At 61.3% G+C, this 6,734-nt stretch overlaps 1 pseudogene; it reads right to left on the bottom strand.

Moving 5' to 3' along the window:
* Positions 1-784: 784 nt before the first annotated feature.
* On the bottom strand, positions 785-1,763 carry LOC129481642 (uncharacterized; annotated as a pseudogene).
* Positions 1,764-6,734: the final 4,971 nt, after the last annotated feature.

The raw sequence follows: 6,734 nt of genomic DNA, 5'->3' as shown, positions 1-6,734 counted from the left end.
GCCAGATGAGGACCAGGGCCAAGTCAGGGTCAGGCCTATGGCAGGACCAGTGGCAGGGTAAGGGTAATGGCAGGACCAGGGGCAGGTCCATGGGCATGGTCAAGTCACGATCAGGGCCAAGGCAGGGCCCTGGCATGGGCAGCATTGGGCAGGGCAGGGCAGGGCCAAGGTAGTGCTGTGCCCAGTCAGGGCTGGGCCAGGGCAGGACCAGAACTGGACAGGCCAGGGATAGGACAGATCTAGGGCAGGGTCATGGCCAGAGATAAACCAGGGGCAGGGTCACAACCAGGGACATGACAAGACCAAGGCCAGGGCCAGAAGCAGGGCAGAACCAGGGCCGGGGCAGAGAAATGGCATGGCAAGGGCCATGGCAGGGCCAGGACCAGCAGAGTGCCAGGGCAGGGCTGGGGTAGCACAGGGCCAAGGTATGGCAGGGTCACTGTAGAGCAAGGAACTGGCCAGGGTATAGCAGAGCAGGGACAGGGAAGTCCAGGGCCAGAGCCAGGTCAAGGACATGGACAGGGCAGGGCCAGAAACATGGCAGGACAAGAAATGGGACAGGGCAAGGGCAGGGACAGAGAAGGATCAGGGAAAAAACATGACCAGGGAGGGTCCAGGGCAAGGGCAGGGCCAGGACAGAACCAGGGCCAGGGCAGAACCAGAGCCAGGGCAGGTGAAAGGCAGGGCCAGGGCAGGGCAAGGACAGGGCAGGGCAAGGCCTAGGTAGGGCGGGGCCAGGGTAGGGTTAGGGTAGGGCCAGGGCGAGTTCAGGGCCAGGACAGGACTAAGATAGCACAGGGCCAAGGCAGGGCCAGGGCAGAGCCAAAGGAGCGAACAGGCCAAGGCTGGGACAGGGACACAGCCAGAGCAAGGGCAGGGTCGGGGAGAAGGCAGAACCAGGGATGATCCAGTGCATGGGCAGGGCCAGGACAGAACCAGGACCAGGACAAGACAAAACCAAGGCCAGGGCAGGGCAAGGCCAGGGCAGGGCAAGGCCAGGGCAGGGCAAGACCAGGGAAGGGCAAGGCCAGGGTAGGGCCAGGCCAGGGTAGGAGAAAGCCATGGCAGGGCCAGGGCCAAAGCAAGGCAGGGCCATAGCAGTGGCAGGACTAGCAACAGGGCCAGGGCAAGCGCTGGACCAGAGCATGGTAGGGACAATACAGGGCCAGGACAGAGGATGGCAAGGCAGGTCCAGGGCCATGTCATGGACATGGTAGGCCTGGGGTCAAGCCAGGGCAGGGCAAGGGCAAGCCTGGGGAGAAGGCAGGGCTAGGACCAAGACAGTGCCAGGGCAGAGCAGGATCAGTGCAGGGACAATGCAGGGTGAGGGCAAGGCCACGGTGAGGGCAAGGCCAGGGCATGGAAGGGCAGTGCAGGACCAAGGAAGGGCCAGGAGAGGGCCAGGGCAGGGTCAGGGCCAGAACAAGGGTACAACCAGCGCCAGAAATATGGTAGGACAAGGGCTGGGCCCAGGCTGGGATGCGCAAGGCAGAGAATGACCTGTGCAAGGCAGGGCCAGAGCCAGGCCATAGAGAAGGGAGGGCCAACACCAAGGCAGAGTCAGGGTAGTTCCATGGCTGAGCAGGGTCAGGGCAGGTCCAGAGTTGAGGCAGAGCTAGGGCCCAGGCAGGGCCATGGGAGCACCGGGGCAGAGGAGGGCAAGGCAATGGCAGGACTGGGCCATGGCAGTGCCTGGTCAACTCCAGGGCAAGGCCAGAAGCGGGACAGGGCCAGGGCCAATGCTCAGGCCAGGGATGGGACATGACAGGAATTGCCAGAGCAGGGCCGGGTCAACGTGGGGCAGGGCAAATCAGGCCAAGACACCTCCAGGTCTAGCTCTGGCCCTGCCTTGGCCCTGGCCCCTTCCTGGCCTGACCTTGTCCCTGGCCCTGCCCTATCCATGCCCTGTGTATTTGACCAGTGTTTTATAACCAGAATCCTACAAGAAACTTAAATCAGCTCTTTTTGTGGATTTTTAGTAGAGATGGGGTTTCACAATGTTGCCCAGGCTGGTTCCAAACTCCTGAGCTGAAGCCATCTGCCTGCCTTGGCCTCCCAAAGTGCTGGGATTACAGGAGTAATCTGGCCAAGTATTTATCCTCTTTATGCCTGTTTCCTACATTTGGAAAATAGGGTTTCTATTAGTACATAGCACATAGAATTATTGTGAGAATCAATGCCTCACATATATACATATTTATAAAATTATACTCATACAAAACTACCAGAAGCAAAGAAAGTATTCGTTAAAATTTAGTGATTATTTACTGCAAATATTATTACTATTACAAACAACATAGTATAGACATTATTATTACTCTATAGTTATCTTAAAAATCTAAAATAAAATTTTTAAATAATAACCTAATGTAATCTCTCCTGCTCTGCCCTGGCTCAGCCCTAGCCCTGGCTCTGCCCTTAGTCCTACCATATCCCTGGCCCTGACCCTTCCCTGGCCCTGCTGCTGCCCTGGCCCTTCCCATCTTCAGGCCTTACCATGGCCCTACCCTGGTCCTGACCCTGCCCTGGCCTGGTCCGGACCCTGGCCCTACCCCAGAGGAGGGGTATGGCAGAGCCAGGGAAGGGCTGGGGCAAATAAGGGACAAGACACATCCAAATCCAGGAAAGGGCCAGGGCCATGACAGAGCCAGGGCAAGTCTTTGGCAGGGCCAGGTTCCAGGCCAGGGCCAGGAAAGGGTCATGACAGGGTCACTGTATGGCCAAGGTCCAGGCCAAATCCAGGGCAGGGGCAGGGTCAGGCCTGCACAAGGGCAGGACCAGTGTCAGGGATATGGCAGGGCCAGGACCAGGGCTGTGCCAGGACAGAACAAGAGCAGAGCAGGGCAGGACCAGAGCCAGGCCATAGAGAGTAGGGCAAATGCCGAGGCAAGGCCAGGGTAGTGCTAGGGCTGAGGCAAAGTCAGGGAAGGTCCAGGGCTGAGTCTGGGCTAGAACCAAGATAGGGGCAAAGGCCAGGGAAGATCTAGGGCACAAGCAGGGCAGGCTAGGGCAGGGCAATAGCAAGACCAGGCCATGGAAAGGCCAGCCCAGGATAGAACAGGGCATGGGCAGGACAGGGCCAGGGACATGGCTGGGGCAGGACAAGGACCAAGAGCAGGGTCCAGGCCAGGGCAAGTGTATGGCCAGGGCAGAGGTAGGGCCAGAGCCAGGGTCTGGGCAGGGCCAAGGCAGGTCCATTGCAGGGCCAGGGTTCAGACAAGGGCCAGAGCAGGGCCAGGGCAGGGCCAGGGCCAGGACCAGGAAAGGGCAATGTCAGGACAAGGGCCATGGCAGGACCAGCAACAGGGCTAGGGTCAGGACAGGGACAGGGAAAGAGTCAGGAATAAGGCCAGAATAGCATGCCAGGGTAGGGCTAGGGCAGATTAGGGCCAGGACAGGGTCAGGACCAGGGCTGGGCCAGGGTATGGCCTTAAGTATTGAAGGGCCAGGGCCAGGGTCTATGCCAGTGCCAGTGCCAGTCCAGGGCAGGGGCAGGGCCATGGCCAGGTCTAGGACAAGGCAGTGGCAGGGCCAAGGTCTGGGTCAGGGTCAGCACAAGACCAGGACAGAGCAACTGGAGGGGCAGGGCCAAGGTAGGACCAGTGCAGGGATGAGCCAAGGCAGATCCAGGTTAAATCAGGTACAAGAAACTTTCAAACCCACTTCAGGGCCAGGGTCAGGGAAGGGCCAGCTCAGGGCCAGGGCCAAGATAGGGCCAGGGCCAGGGCCAGGTCTGTCAGGAACATTGGCAAGGCCAGGGCCACGACCAGGGCTGTCAGGAACATTGGCAGGGCAAGGGCCAGGGCAAGGGCTGTCAGGAACATTGGCAGGGCCAGGGCTATGGCAGGACCAGGGTCAGAAGCAGGGGTCAATGCCAGGCCAAGGCCAGAGACAGGAGCAGGTCTGCGCTAGGGCCAGTGTGAGGGCCAAGATGGGGTCAGGGCAGGGCCAAATACAGGGCAGGGTGGAGCAGGCCAAGGGGAGCACAGGGTTAAGGTAGGGAACGACCAACCAGGGCAGGTCTATGGCTGGGGCACGGCTAGGGCTGGGGCAGGGCCAGAGCCAGGGCAGGGCCAAGACAGTGGCAGCTCCAGGGCAGGGCCAGGGTTAGGACCCCGGACATGTCCAAGGCCAGTGCCAGGGCAAGCACAAGGGCAGGGGCAGGGCCAGGGTCATCTAAGAACCAGGGGAAAAGTCAGGCCCAGAGCCGGGCCAGAGAAGGTACCTGGCAGGGCTAGGGTCTGGGACAGGGCCATGGCATTGCCAGGGCCACAACCAGGTCTGTGCTATGGCGAGCTCCAACACAGTGCCCAGGCAAGGCTAGGGTGAAGGCCAAGATAGGGCCAGGGCAGGGTCAAAGCTAGGGTAGGGCCAAGGCCGGGCCAGGGCAGGCAAGGCAGGGCCAGGAAAGCATACTGCCAAGACAGGCTGGGCCAGGCCAGTGCCAAGACCTGGGCAGGGCCAGGGAACAGCCGGGGCAGGGACAGGGCCACGGCCATGACCTGGGCTGGACCAGTTTCAGGGCAGGAGCAAAACATGGGCAAGGACAGTGTGAGTTCTTGGCACAGCCAGGGTCCAGGACAGTGTCAGGGCAGGGCCAAGCAGGGTCTGGGCCATGGTAAGACCAGCAATAGGGCTGGGGCTAGGCCAGTGACAGGACCAGCGTCAAGGCAAGGGCCAGAGCAGCGCAAGGCCAGGTTAGGGCCAGGCATTCCATGGTCAGGGCCAGGGGAGAACTAGGGCAACGTCTCAAGCAGGGAAGGGCCAGGGCCGGGCCAGGGCCAGGACAGGTCCAGGGCAGGGCCATGACAGTGCCAGGGGCTGTGTCAGGGCAAGGGCAGGGCCAAGACCAGGGTAGGAACAGGGCAAGAAATATGGCAAGACCAGGGTCAATGCCAAAGCCAGGGCTGGGCCAGGGCTGAGCCAGGGCTGAGTCAGGTCAGGGCACAGCATGGTATGGCAACTGCAAGACAGGACAAGAGCCAGTACATAGAGAGAGCAGGGCCTATGCCAAGAAAGAGCCAGGCCAGTGCCAAGGATGAGGCAGTGTCAGGGCATGTCCAGGGCGGGGCCAGGGCCAGAGCCAGAACCTAGCCAGGGCACAGCCAAGGCAGGGTAAGGCGGGGCAATGGCACAGCCTGGTCAGTTCTGGGACAGGGCAGAGCAGGGCAAGACAATGGTAGGGTCAGAACAGGGACAAGCCAAGTCAGAGCCAGGTCACTCCAGGGCCAGGACACCTCCAAGTCCAGTTCAGGGCCAGGGCTATGGCAGGAAAAAGACCAGGGCCGGAGTCAGGGCCAGGTCTGGGCTACAGCCAGGTCCAGAGCAGGGGCAAGCAAAGACTAGGGTGAAGGCCAGGGCAGGGTCAAAACCAGAATAGGGCCAGGGCAGGGCAATGACATATCCAGAGCAGGGCAGGGTGGTGGTAAGACCAGGGGCAGACCACTGCCAGCTCAGGGCCAGGGAGAGGCCAGGGCAGAGCCAGGAAAAGGTCTGGGTCAGGGCCAAGACCAAGGCAAAGCAGGGCCAGGTCCATGGCAGAGTCAGGGCAGGTCCTTGACAGGACCTGGTTCCAGGCCAGGGCAGCAGCAGGAGCACGACCTGGATAAAGGCAGGGCCAGGAATATGGCAGGGCCAGGGCTAGGGCCAGTGCCAGGCCATAGTGAGTGCAGGGCAAAAGCCAAGGCAGAGTCAGGGCAGGTCCAGGGAGTGACCAGTGCCGGGGGGCCAGGGCACAACCAGGGTGGGGTAAGGCAGGGCAATGGCACCACTGGCCATGACAAGGAAAAGTCAGTGCCAGGAGAGGGCAGAACAGGCCCATGGTGGAGCCAGGGCAGGGACGGGCCTAAGGCAGGGCCAGGACAAACCAGGGCCAGGATATGTCCAGGGCCAGGATATGTCCAGGGCCAGGATATGTCCAAGGTCAGGTCAGGGCCAGAACAGGAGCAGGCCCATAACCATTGGCAGGGCCAGTGCCATGACAGGACAAGGGTCAGGACAAGGGGCAGGGCCAGAGCCAGGGCCAGGGCCAGAGCCAGGGCCAAAGCCAGAGCCAAGGCCATGCCAGCACAGGTTCAGGGAAGGGCCGGTGCAAGGGCAAGACCAGGGCAGGGATGGGGTAGCACAGGGCCAAGACAGGGCCAGGATGGGACCAGAGCAGGACAGGGCTAAAACAGTCCAGGTAACAGTAGAGCAGGTGCAGGACAAGGCAGGGCAGAACAGGGCCAGATCCACGGCAGGGGCAGGGCAAAGCCAAGCCCATTGCCAATGCACCAGCCCTCCCTACAAGGCTCCTACCACCTGGCCACTGCCACAGCCAGGACATCACTGTAAACCTGACCCCCAACCCTAGCTGCAGCCGCCTTCCCTCCTAGCCATCCGCTCTCCTACCATTCCTGCGCACTGCAGTCTCCGTCCCTGCCACCCAACGGCAGAAAGGCAAGCCGTGGTGTTGCAGGCTCCAGATGTCTCCTCCTCCTCCTGGCACGGAACAGCTGGGTGGACAAAGCCAGAAAAGCCTAGAGGAAGACGTGAGGGGTGGAAGGGTTAGAGCCTCAACTTGTCATGCTGGCCACTGGGTGGCAGGGGCGAGTTTCAGCAAAGGCACTCACACCCACCCTCCAAAGTCCAGCCTCTCCTTTTGGCACAAGCTGGCCAGGAACTGGGGCCTGGGGTGGGTGCTGGAGACGCCACAGTGCCCAGCTCCCCACTCCACAGGAACCACTGGGCCCACC

Source organism: Symphalangus syndactylus, chromosome 5, assembly GCF_028878055.3.
Source record: "Symphalangus syndactylus isolate Jambi chromosome 5, NHGRI_mSymSyn1-v2.1_pri, whole genome shotgun sequence".
NCBI classification, from domain to species: Eukaryota; Metazoa; Chordata; class Mammalia; order Primates; family Hylobatidae; genus Symphalangus; species Symphalangus syndactylus.
This window is presented reverse-complemented; position numbering and strand designations above follow the sequence as displayed.